General features: G+C 43.9%; 1 protein-coding gene across 1 annotated transcript in view; it reads left to right on the top strand.

The window, feature by feature from the left end:
• Positions 1 to 12,162, top strand: part of CTDSPL (CTD small phosphatase like) — a 71,340-nt gene that overhangs the window by 25,681 nt on the left and 33,497 nt on the right. The window lies entirely within an intron of this gene.

Genomic DNA, 12,162 nt, shown 5'->3' with positions numbered 1-12,162 from the left:
CTTTTTGTCGCCACATAGAAATTTGTAAGGCCTTGTCCACACTTTCGCTTGCCCCATGCCTAGGAAGCATGGGCCCAAGTGGTTTGCCCCACACTTTCCAATGGTTTTGCCCCCCCCCCCCATTTGTTCTTTCTATTGTTCAGAAAGCTAGCCTTGGCACACGAACATTTTGTCTTGTGATGAGGTGTATTTCCTCAAAGACCTTTTGCTGGAAAGGTTCTGCTTTGGTACATGCCCACCACATCTGGTACCAATGTCATTACATCTCCTCTAGCAAAGGAAGAAGGATGACTTGCTAATACAGTGCACTTTAGCGGTGTTAAGTGCCACCTATGCAATAATTTAAAAATATATTCTTAATACATGTTGATGTGTATTAGGGCCTAGGTTATGCCAGTCCTCTTCAATCTGAGCCTCTAGGTCTAACTCCCAAAGATGTTTCATAGAATTAAGTTGGCCTACTTGTAAATCACTGATTATCTTATAGATTATTGATAATATTTTTTGATAGTGTACATTTGGTGTTCAGAATTAGATTTTCAGTTGGTATTAGAGACCTGGAGGCATGCAAGACAGCAGAAGGGTTGGATATAAAATAAAATACAGTGGTACCCCACAAGACGAATGCCTCGGAAGACGAAAATCTCGCAAGACGAAAGAGTTTTTCGTTTTCTGAGGTGTTTCGCAAGGCGGATTTCCCTAAGGGCTTGCTTCGCTAGACGAAACGACCCTGCCTCTCGTGTCATGGTGACGCGCACTGCACGCATGCACGCTCGCTTCCCCGCTCCTCCGGCTCCCTCCCACCTTCCCGCTGACGGTTGGTGCCTCGGGCCATTGCCCACCCCCCTCGCGCGCTCCCCTCAGAGAGCTGTTGCCGCCAGCGCCTCTCTCCCCCTGCAGTCGCGCTCCTGAGCCCCGCCACCCTCCAGCAGCCGCGTCGCACGATGGCCACAACGCACGGGTGAGTCTGAGGTACCGGCTGCGGCAGCTGTCCTGCTTCTCCCCGCCCCTCCCCGCCGTTGTTAGTGTTTAAATGCAGTGGTGCTTCGCAAGACGAAAAAACTCGTAGAACGAAAAAACTCGCGGAACGAATTAATTTCGTCTTGCGAGGCACCACTGTATTCTTGTCCAGGCATATGTGGGGTAATCCCCTTGGTCAGGGAGTGAACCAATCATCTGTTTCAGTTGCAGGGTGGAGGGAGTTACCAGCTAGAAGCATGACTTGCAGCAGGTTGTAGAGAGATAAAGTAGATAGAGAGATAAGGTCCTTCATGTGTCAATTGCCGTTGAAAAATCTTGTTACACGTTAAACGTCATCTAGTTTGGGCTGGCATTTGTCTACTCTGCTGGTACATATGCTGTTATTTTGGGAATTTTGGTTAGTCTTGTCCAGATTAGAAGGTAAATTCTGTATTTATTTACAGCCCGCCAATCCATGTAGATAACTCCTCTGCAAATATAAACTGTAAAACACTGAGCATCCTTCCTTCATTTTAGATCAAGGATTTGATTGTGCTGCCTGGATTTTTTCCCAGTACATTGGTTTGGAACAGGAGTGTAACAGGAAATACTGCAGAGTCTATGCATGCATTGCATTCCTTTCCCGCCCTGAGAGAGGGGCCAACAAACAAAGCTTTCTTCTACTAAAAAGAGACAAGCTGCACAAAGTTCAACAGCAGATGCAGCCACGGAATCCAAACATCCTTTTCTGCCGAGGGAAATAATTCAGTCTGCTGAGTTTAACACAAATACATACACACGAAACAAAACAGCGTTGCCATTTTGAGATCTAAAGCTGGCAAATATATACCGGCTTCATTTAGTTGCCGTTCCTTGTGGAAGTTCGCTTGCTGTGACGAGGCATCGGAATGACGCATAGAGTAGTAAATAGCAATTTATCTAAAATATAGAACAATCCAGACAGCAGGCTGCTGGATTAAATGAGTATTGCTATGCTTGACTTTTCAAAATTCAGATCCTTTTTTTAGTGGTGCACATTTAGTGCATCTCATTTGGTCCTGTATGGAAGACAGAAGTCTGGACAGATTGCTTAATTCATGGGTAGGCAAACTAAGGCCCGGGGGCTGGATCCGGCCCAGTCGCTTTCTAAATCCGGCCCGCGGATGGTCCAGGAATCAGCGTGTTTTTACATGAGTAGAATGTGACCTTTTTAAAAAAAAAAAAATGCATCTCTGGGTTATTTGTGGGGCCTGCCTGGTGTTTTTACATGAGTAGAATGTGTGCTTTTATTTAAAATGCATCTCTGGGTTATTTGTGGGGCATAGGAATTCGTTCATTTCCCCCACCCCCAAATATAGTCTGACCCCCCACAAGGTCTGAGGGACAGTGGAGCGAACCCCTGCTGAAAAAGTTTGCTGACCCCTGGCTTAATTGCTATCGGAGATGAAGTTGACCGTTTCACCCAGTGAAAGCAACTTTCCTAAGGTAATTGGACTATAAGCCCTTATCACCTAAGCTGGATATTTTATATCGTGTTTCTTCTGAAGATGTTGCAGTTCATGCCTCTGTGAAGTCTCCTATTTTGGAATTACATACACACAGAGGCTCAAACCTGAAAGAACTCGGCCATAGTTGGACACTGCCTTATGCCGTCAGTACATTGGTCCATCAGACTCAGTACTGTCATTGCTAATGGGCAGTGAATTTATAGGTTTCAAACGGGTCATCTCCAGTCCTTCCTGGACATGCTGTGAATTCAACCTGGGATCTGCGTACAAAGATTGTGCCCTGACCCTTTCCCCTTGGGCTTTTGGGGACTGAAAGAGTCATGTCTGCTTTCTTACAAAGTCTGCTTAATATTTGGTTTTCATTTAACTGTTCGTGCCTGGTAATGACAAGCATGTTTTAAGCTTCAGAACAGTTCCTCCCATTGTGGCCTCCTTGGCAGCCAGGAGGGAACTGGACAAGGCAAAGCTTAATGCAGCCTCCAGCTCACTTCCTTTGCATTGGCCATCCAGAAGGATAGTGGGCTGAGCTTCTATCTAAGCTCCAGGGCACTCCCAAATGTGTTTCTGCACCACAGACCTTGGGGCAATATTAACTGGAGGTAAGCAACTCCATTATTGCCTCTACAGAGCTTAACTTACCGTATTTTTCGCACCATAGGGTGCACCTAGTTTTGGGAGGCGGAAAACAAGAAAAAAATATTCTGAACCCCAGAAGCCAGAACAGCAAGAGGGATCTGGCTTCTGGGATACCGTGTGGCTGTTCTGGCTTCTGGGCTAACCGCGCCAAGCCTCTTCAGGGCAGCGGGATGAAGGCTCCCCCTGCCCAAAGAGGCTGCGCAGGGCTAAGGCAGAAGCCAGGACAGATGCGTTGCTGAAGGGGCACTGCACCTTCTCTCTCTCTCTCTGCAGCGCCCCTCCTTCACAGGAAAGGTGCTGCGCAGAGAGGGAGAAGGCGCAGCACCCTTCAGCGAAGCTGGAGAAGGAACAGAAGGAGACCCTTCTGTTCCTCCTCCGGCTTCCAGGACAGGCGCGTCGCCGCGAAGCCAAGGAGCCTGCATTCGCTCCATAGGACGCACACACATTTCCCCTTCATTTTTGGAGGGGGGAAAGTGCGTCCTATAGAGCGAAAAATGTGGTAATTTTTTTTGCAATTAGCATAATTTTAAGATCGCTGAAATTACTAATTCCCCTCCTTCCCAAACTGAAATACATTCTGGATCAAGTAAAGACCCTTGAATTAAAACCTTGTCCAGGACTATAGAGGAACAATATTTGGCATGTACTTCCTTTCCTTTCCTTTTTAACTTAGCAATCCTTGTACTGAACAGGAAACACATGTTGAATTTACTAGTTCTTCCTATTGGGTCTAGTCTGATTTGCTTAGCTATGGGAATAAATTACATCATTTGTTAAGTATTTGACAGAAAAGAGGAAGTGTGCGTGTGTGGAGTGGGAACTGAAGTGGGTGGCAGATAGCATCATTTTAGGCTTTTCAGTCACCATTAACTCCCTGCAACAATGAATGGGCGTTTTCAGAGCAAGAAAAGCACTTCCTGAACGGGACTGAGAAAAATATCAAGAGTGCATGCATGCTTATAAAGCTGAAATAAGTTCAGGTTGCTGCTCTGCTCTAGTTCTGATTTTTTTTTGTGATGGTTCAGATAAGAGCCAAATGTTTGCCCAGCACTGAACTAACTTGAATGTATTGATACTGGAGTGATTAAGGGAAGAATGTGATGCTCTACTCCCTGCCTAATTAAAAAAGAAAGAGACTTTTTATGGTACAGGTTAAACTTGTTAAAGGTTCCGTTAGCCCGGTCTGGTTATAGTCATGTATAAAAAAGGTGTATATATTGAAAGCGATGTTCATCCAAATGCAGAAGCTCTGTACAGGTACTTGCACTGCATTGAACTTGCATCCATAGTTCCAGATCCACATATGTGAATGAAAGTCTATTTATACACAGCTGGGTGAGGACAAGGTGCTGAAAACATTCTAGATAACATAATTCTACATCTTACTGTGCACAGACAGATACTACAAGGGCACCCCTTCCCCGTTACAATCTCTGCTCTGAACCCAGTGCAAAGACGTTTGCTGCTGTTGTTAAGCGTTTCATTTCTGTGCTAACATTATATTTTAAATGGAAAAAGTCTCAGGGCAGCTTAAAACACATGAAAATATCAAATAAAACCTTCCAGAGTAAAACATTACAAAGGTGATCAACTACAGAACGGACATTGAATGCAGAAAAGTTAACAAAAAAATTATCTTAAACATTTCAAAAGCATTACTGAAGGAAATAAGATATACAATTCACATTTAACTTGTTTCTAAAACCCAATAAAAAGTTATTTTAAGAATAACAATGAAATGCACATTTAAAACAGCATAATTAGCAAGAGAATAGCTGATTATCATAAGCATAGAACTTAACTGTTACTGTTGTTGCCATGGTGGTTCATGACAGGGGGCAGCAGTGGAAGCCCACACTCAGTGACCTGAGTCTGCACTAAGAGACAGTCAAGATGGTCTCTGGGTTCTTCAGCAGCCTCAACCTTTGTAAAGGTAAAGGGACCCCTGACCATTAGGTCCAGTCGTGACCAACTCTGGGGTTGTGGTGCTCATCTCGCTTTAGTGGTCGAGGGAGCCGGCGTACAGCTTCCGGGTCATGTGGCCAGCATGACTAAGCCGCTTCTGGCGAACCAGAGCAGCGCACGGAAACGCCGTTTACCTTCCCGCTGGAGTGGTACCTATTTATCTACTTGCACTTTGACATGCTTTTGAACTGCTAGGTTGGCAGGAGCAGGGACCGAGCAACGGGAGCTCACCCCGTCGCGGGGATTCGAACCGCTGACCTTCTGATCGGCAAGTCCTAGGCACTGTGGTTTAACCCACATCGCCACCCGCGTCCCCTCAATCTTTGTAGCTGGAGTCAATTAGGGCCTTGCCCTCCCAAGGCCAGTTTGGAAACAGGCTTGCAAAGCGAGGAGCTACCTTCCCTGCGTTGTAAAAACACTGTGAAATATTTTTGCAGCTAATGAATTTTGTATCTCCCTTGTAGTTACAATTTAATGAAAAGAGGAAAGATTAATTGAATGCATTGGTAGGATGATTAGTGCATTGATCAGAGATGAAATGTGCATTTAAAGTACTGGGGGTGGTAGAAGTAGCCCACCAAGCCCTTCCCTACTGCCTTACTAGAGATGTATTCTACTTCAGGTAAATAGTATGTGGACGTGCGTCTAGACTACTTAGCAATTGTTTTAGACCAGATATATGTTGGAAAGTTTTTATTTCTGATTGGTTATTAGAAGGCACTGGGAGGATTCCCTTCAATGACTTTTGCTCTTCATGTTTTCAACCAACATGGCGTAAGATTGATAGTGTGTTCCATTGCATATTGGAATCGTTGGTTAAAATGATATTAAGAAAATGCCAAAAATAAAAATAAAAATTGCAGAAGAAATATTGTCTTGCATGCATAACATGGGGAGTTCGTCCTCAAGTAGATAACTAGCTTCACTGCTCAGTGCCATCCTGGAACCTGATTCTGGTGTAAATTATATTTTCTTGCTATTGGGAATCATGTGCATGTGTTATCTTGGAATTGAAAACCATATGGATTTCATGTGCATTTTCTAGGAAGGATTTGGAAGCAAACAGAAACCAGGTGATCTTTCATAGCAGAGCAGGGAAACAGAATTTAGGGTGGACATGTGTCCTCCTTTACAGAGGTCTGTCCTCTATTTGATGGGTTGTCAGGCCATATTCCATGATATTCCACATAGTATTTAAAAGAAAAGAGCTCCAAGAAGGGAGAGCAGGTGCCTTGAAGTCAGACATCAACATTTAACAACGGCAGACTGAGCTGGCTCATAGGTTACTTGGTCCCTGTTATCTCCATATTGGGGAATTGTATTTCTTTTTGAGTTACACTTACTGTTTCTAAACCTACATCCATATACTTGTTTTCTTACCTTTGAGAGCCAGTGTGGCATAGTGGTTAGAGTGTCAGACTAGGATCTGGGAGACCAGGGTTCAAATCCCCACTTGGCCATGATGACCACCGGGTGACCTTGGGCCAGTCACTGCCTCTCAGCCTAACATACCTCAAAGGGTTGTTGTGAGGATTAAATGAGGAGCAGGAGTACCATGTATGCTTCCTTGGGGGTGGATATACAGGCAACTCCCCATTTGCAGGTGTTTGGCATATTTTCAGCACCGGAAAAGAGCAGGGGCAGGCTTATGCATGTCCCCCCAGCTCATGCAGTGCCTTGGAGTGCAACCCCCGCATAAATGGGGAGTTGCCTGTAAATGCAATTAATAAGTAAATGATGCTGTTTTTAAATTAGCATGTGGAAAGTTCATGCAAATTTCTGTCCTCTTTTGCCCTCTCTCTAGCAATGCGCACGTGTCTGCCCTAACAGAATTGTCCCCTCTTTGCTCTTTTCCTAATGTAAATCTGAGGCCAGGGCTCTAGAAATAACTAGCTGAGCTTCTCAGCAAAGTGCATCATTAGCACCTCATTACCCTGGATATTACTAAGCAGCTATTCCAATATGTGCTGCCTGGGAAGTGTGTGCGTACCATGAGGTCACTTCGCAGCAATGAACTCCCGAGTTATTTGCTGAGCAGCGTTTTTGGAGTTAATTTACGAGCAGCATCCCTATGAACAGCTGCTCTTGCAGCATAATGGAAGTGTAAATGGGGAAGTTCAAAAAGGTGTTAGGAAAGGCAGCACAGGCTAACAGCACACCCATTTTGTATTTTTGGAAGACGCCTGTGCGTGAATTTGTTTTGTTTTTGTGCATCAGTGTACGCTGACCAACGCACAGTCTTCGCACTAATGCTCTATTCCAATGGCATGAGTATCACAACAGATTCTTATCTGCTGCAGCCTTCATCCACCGTCACAGCTGTTGTAACATACCACTTGTTATCTTTCGCATGTTCTGCTGTTGAGGACTTCTTGGATCATTCTTTGTCTGTATCTATTAGCACAGTGTTGAAAATTCCCTTTGCTAAAAGGAAGGAATGTGGTGTAGTGGTTAAGAGCGGTGGACTCGTAATCTGGTGAAGCTGGTTCGCTTCTCTGCTCCTCCACATGCAGCTTCTGGGTGACCTTGGGCTAGTCACACTTCTCTGAAGTCTCTCAGCCCCACTCACCTCACAGAGTGTTTGTTGTGGGGGAGGAAGGGAAAGGAGAATGTTTGCTGCTTTGAGACTCCTTCAGGTAGTGATAAAGTGGGGTATCAAATCCAAACTCTTCTTCTTCTTTCTCTTCTTCCTCCTCCTCTTCTTCTTCTTTAGAAGAATAGAATTCTTTCTTGGGAAATTGTAATCCCAAGCAATAAAAAGATGAAGCTCAATGCCATGTAGAACTTCACTATAGAATTTAGAATCAAAAGAATATATGTGAAGCCAAAATTCACCTGTAAAACAAAGCCACGACTAGAGATCCACAAATGTGCCGCCAGTGGCAATCATGTTTCTGAGACTCCGCGAGTTATTTTCTGCCCCGGTGCAAAATGGGCAAGACCTGGCCTCCAGATAAAGGGCTGGGGGAGCCAAAGGCATCATTGCTTCAAAAGGTCAACAAACCACAGTGCCTCCCAGCTGAAAGTTGTAGCAATCCTTCCGTGGATGCCTTTTGAAAACTCCTTCGGAAGATTTGGCGGGCTAGCTTTCCTGGAATTGCTACTTTTTCTAGGACTTGTTGTTGGCTGCTTGAGCCCCAACATAGGACCGTGAGTTCCCCTGTGCTAATATAGTGGCTGAGTGAACTGTGAGCCAGGAAACCCCTGTCCCAGGAAATCTGTCACCTCACAAGGGGTCCCTTTAAGCAAGCTGCTGCTCTCTTGGATTCATCCTACTACCTACAATACGAAAATAGTGTTGGCCAAGCTTATTAGGCAGCCATAAGATAATGTGGTGAAAGGCTATATTCTCTTGTTGGAATGCTTGAATTGCACAAAATAAGTAATTATTTACTGCTACTGTTTTCCTTGCTATCAGTTAGCATATATGTGTACCTTACTGTACAGAGCTACTGCATAGCCGTCTGCCACTTAACACTATATACATTGGGTTTTATATTCATCTGTAACTCTTCATTCGTTGCTTTATGATGCTGTCTGCATATTCTGTCATTTTAACTCTGCTTAAAAAGAATAGAATCCTAAGGGTAGTATGACAAGCCAATTTATCAGCAGGACTTATAACCACCTTACTTGCTCGTACATGTGGCACATACTTGGCTGCGTGCCTCTCCTTTAGTGCAGTTACTACTGTGAAACACTCATTTTGTACTCACGCACATGCACTTTAATACAGGGTAGCTCTTCACTGCTTGGTTAGGCAGCTGTTCTTTTGACTGATCTATATTTAAAGTCCAGTAAAAACATCTCATGCTTTTGGAAATAAAAGCAATTTGAACGTGGGAAGGTGAGGAAGCGGTAGCTGGCTTTAAAAGCTGCATTGATGTTTTGACTTGAAAGTGTCTCCAGAAAAATGTCCTAAGTAGAGTGAGCATCTTGTGGAGTGGCTGCAAATGTGACCGAGAAAGCAAACGGGGTTTTATTTGTTCCTTAGTGATCGTTCTGCTACACCATTTGGAGCCTTTACTTTTTTGGAATGTCTGTCGTATGGAAAAATGAGTTTTTTCTCCCTTCTTGTTGCTGAGTTGGCTTCTCTAAATGCGAACTCCTGAGCATTTGGCATTTTTAGTATAAATTTGAGTAAGATTTATAGCACCTGTGGAAACAAGTGTTGCAGGTGAGCTCCCCTCCTGCTTCTCCCCCACCCCCAATTGGATAAACATGGCTGGGAACTCTAAATGCTACTGTCATGCGCCAGGAATGTTAAGTGTGTTACCTTGGGGATTGGAAGTTGGAGTATGACACTGAGTGCTACCTTTTGAGGCTCATCCTGTATGCCTGAGTGAAGAAGGAAAAGGGTGGTCTGCAGGCATTTAATAATATAATGTTGATACATAAATGGAAGCTGATGTCTCCTGTGCATTGAGACGCAGAATGGGTAGGTCTTTTCTTGATCAACTCAGAACTCTGTAGGAGGACAAAACCAAAACAGCGTTATGTATGGACCAAACGTGTCGTGATTGGTCCAGAACTGCAAATCCTGGTGAAGCATTTGCCTCTTTGACTGCATTGAAACTATGGCTAATAAGTGGTCCACAGATTAGGCTATTGTGCTAGTGTTAGTCTGGTCTACTGTTAGTGCCACTATGTGAGAGCCTTGTTTTCTTCGCTCTTCATCGCCTTTCACACAGAACCTGTTTCATATCCTTATTGGCTCTATGATGGCCCTTAGACAGTGGCACAAATGCAGCAAGATCTCATTGTACACCACACTAAAGTGCTATAATGGCTTTGAATTGCAACTGTATGAACCTTAGATATCAATTCAGAATATTCACTATGCATTTAATCAGTAGCATACACCTTGAATATTCAAATCTAAATTCTGTCATTCAGGCAATTTTTTTTTTACTGTTGGTTTGGGGGGGGGGGGCAGGCGTGCTGTATAAGAAGTATAAAATAGTTTTCCAGGAATGCTTCCTATGTACATTTAAAGGTAATTTGTTAGCTGGCCTCTTTTTCTTAAGACAATAACCACAAGATATAAAATTAAAAGTTGAAAAGAGCTGATAAATTCATTTAAAAGGGTTTACATTCTCAAGTGTTATATCTCACACTTGCATCACAGTAACAGACATAGTCCTTGCATAATTTTGCAAAACTATAAAGATGTCAAAGGTTATTCCAGAACATCTTTCCACAAGGAAATGTGAGTCAGTGGTAGGCTCAAGTCGTGTTGCTTTTGAGGCACATGGGCTACGAAGGAAAACCATTTCACAGTAATTTAAATGGTTTCTTGAAACTCAAATCTTGTGTAAGGTACAATATGGCCTATATGCTGCCGCGCTATGAAAATTCGCCTTTGGATAGACTTCTGCGTTAGTTGTGTAACACAAACATCTTCCTTGTGTAAGAAATTGAAAATTAGTAACACAAATCCACTGAGGCCTTAATAATGTACACACCTGCATCTTAAAAAAATATATTTGATCATAGGTAGGACCCACCTAGGGCAGCCTTAAGTACAGGCAATGACTGATTTACGCGTGTCCAATTGCTGCGTAACAGCACATTGCAGTGACCTGGAAATGGCCAGAAAAGGCCTATTCATGCTCTGCCGACACACATGTGGGTCAGGAGCATAACCCCACATGAATCAGTTGAGGGTTGAATGGTCTAGGCCTGGATATGAAATGGCTCTCCACACCCACCCCACCCCACCTACCCACTTGGTATAATGGTTTGAGGCTTCTTCCATTCACACTTGAGGTACTTGATCTGATAGGGCTTATTTTTCTACGTCTTTTGCTTAAGAGACTTGCCTTAAGGTTACTTAATTAATTCATAAGGTTCCTCCCCTCCCCCTTTTATTTTTGTTTTAGAACCAATATAACTGCATCTGGGTAATCGTTCTTTCTTATTTTAATTGGAGTTGGCCACACACAAACAGCCTGCATTTCTTGAGAGAGAGAACTGCAGGAAATAGGTAGTACTACCCACCACGTGCATGCCAAGCTGTGGCCCCCTCGGAAGAAAATTTGTGAAGATTTCAGCCATGTTATACAGCAGTGGCTGACAGTAAGGAAGCAGGTGGGCTGGAAGGGATAAAGTCCATTAGGCCTTCGTTGATCTGCTAGCCACCCAGGTTGCCTGCCACTGCGTCTTGGGAAGGCAAATCATGAAGGTATGGGCCCTTCTGTTGCTAACGCTCTACAAGAATTTTGCATGCTCTGGAGTGCAAAATTTACATACTAAGTAAAGACCTAACATGGGGCTTAGTCTTTGATAAAATATCATTGACCATCCCTTTTTGTTCCAAAATGTGTTTATTTCTGCCAGAAACTTTCAAAAGCCTGCATGATTTGCTCACATCTGAGTCGGTTGGAAGTAGACAAAGACCCTTCTGGTTTTGCAAGCATAATTCATTATTATTATTAGTATTATTATTATTAATAATAATTGTTATTAATTATTATTATTATTAATTATTTGTACCCCGCCCATCTGGGCGGCTTCCAACAAAGATTAAAAATACATTAAAATGTCACACATTAAAAATTTCCTTGAACAGTGCTGCCTTCAGATGTCTTCTAAATGTCAGGTAGTTGTTTATCACTTTGACATCTGATGGGAGGGCATTCCACAGGGCGGACACCACTACCGAGAAGGCCCTCTGCCTGGTTCCCTGTAGCTTTGCTTCTTGCAATGAGGGAACCACCAGAAGGCCCTTGGCGCTGGACCTCAATGTCTGGGCAGAACGATGGGGTGGAGATGCTGCTTCAGGTATAGTGGGCCAAGGCCATTTAGGGCTTTAAAGGTCAGTACCAACACTTTGAATTGTGCTCGGAAATGTACTGGGAGCCAATGTAGGTCTTTCAAGTCCGGTGTTATGTGGTCTCAGCGGCCACCCCCAGACACCAGTCTAGCTGCCGCATTCTGGATTAGTTGTAGTTTCTGGGCTCCTTCAAAGGTAGCCCCATGTAGAGTGCATTGCAGTAGTCCAAGCGGGAGATAACCAGAGCATGCACCACACTGGCGAGACAGTCCGCAGGCAGGTAGGGTCTCAGCCTGCGTACCAGATAGAGCTGGTAGA

Source organism: Podarcis tiliguerta (assembly GCF_965153285.1).
Source record: "Podarcis tiliguerta genome assembly, chromosome: 12".
NCBI classification, from domain to species: Eukaryota; Metazoa; Chordata; class Lepidosauria; order Squamata; family Lacertidae; genus Podarcis; species Podarcis tiliguerta.
Note: the sequence above shows the minus strand (reverse complement) of the source record. Positions and strands in the feature narration are given on the sequence as shown.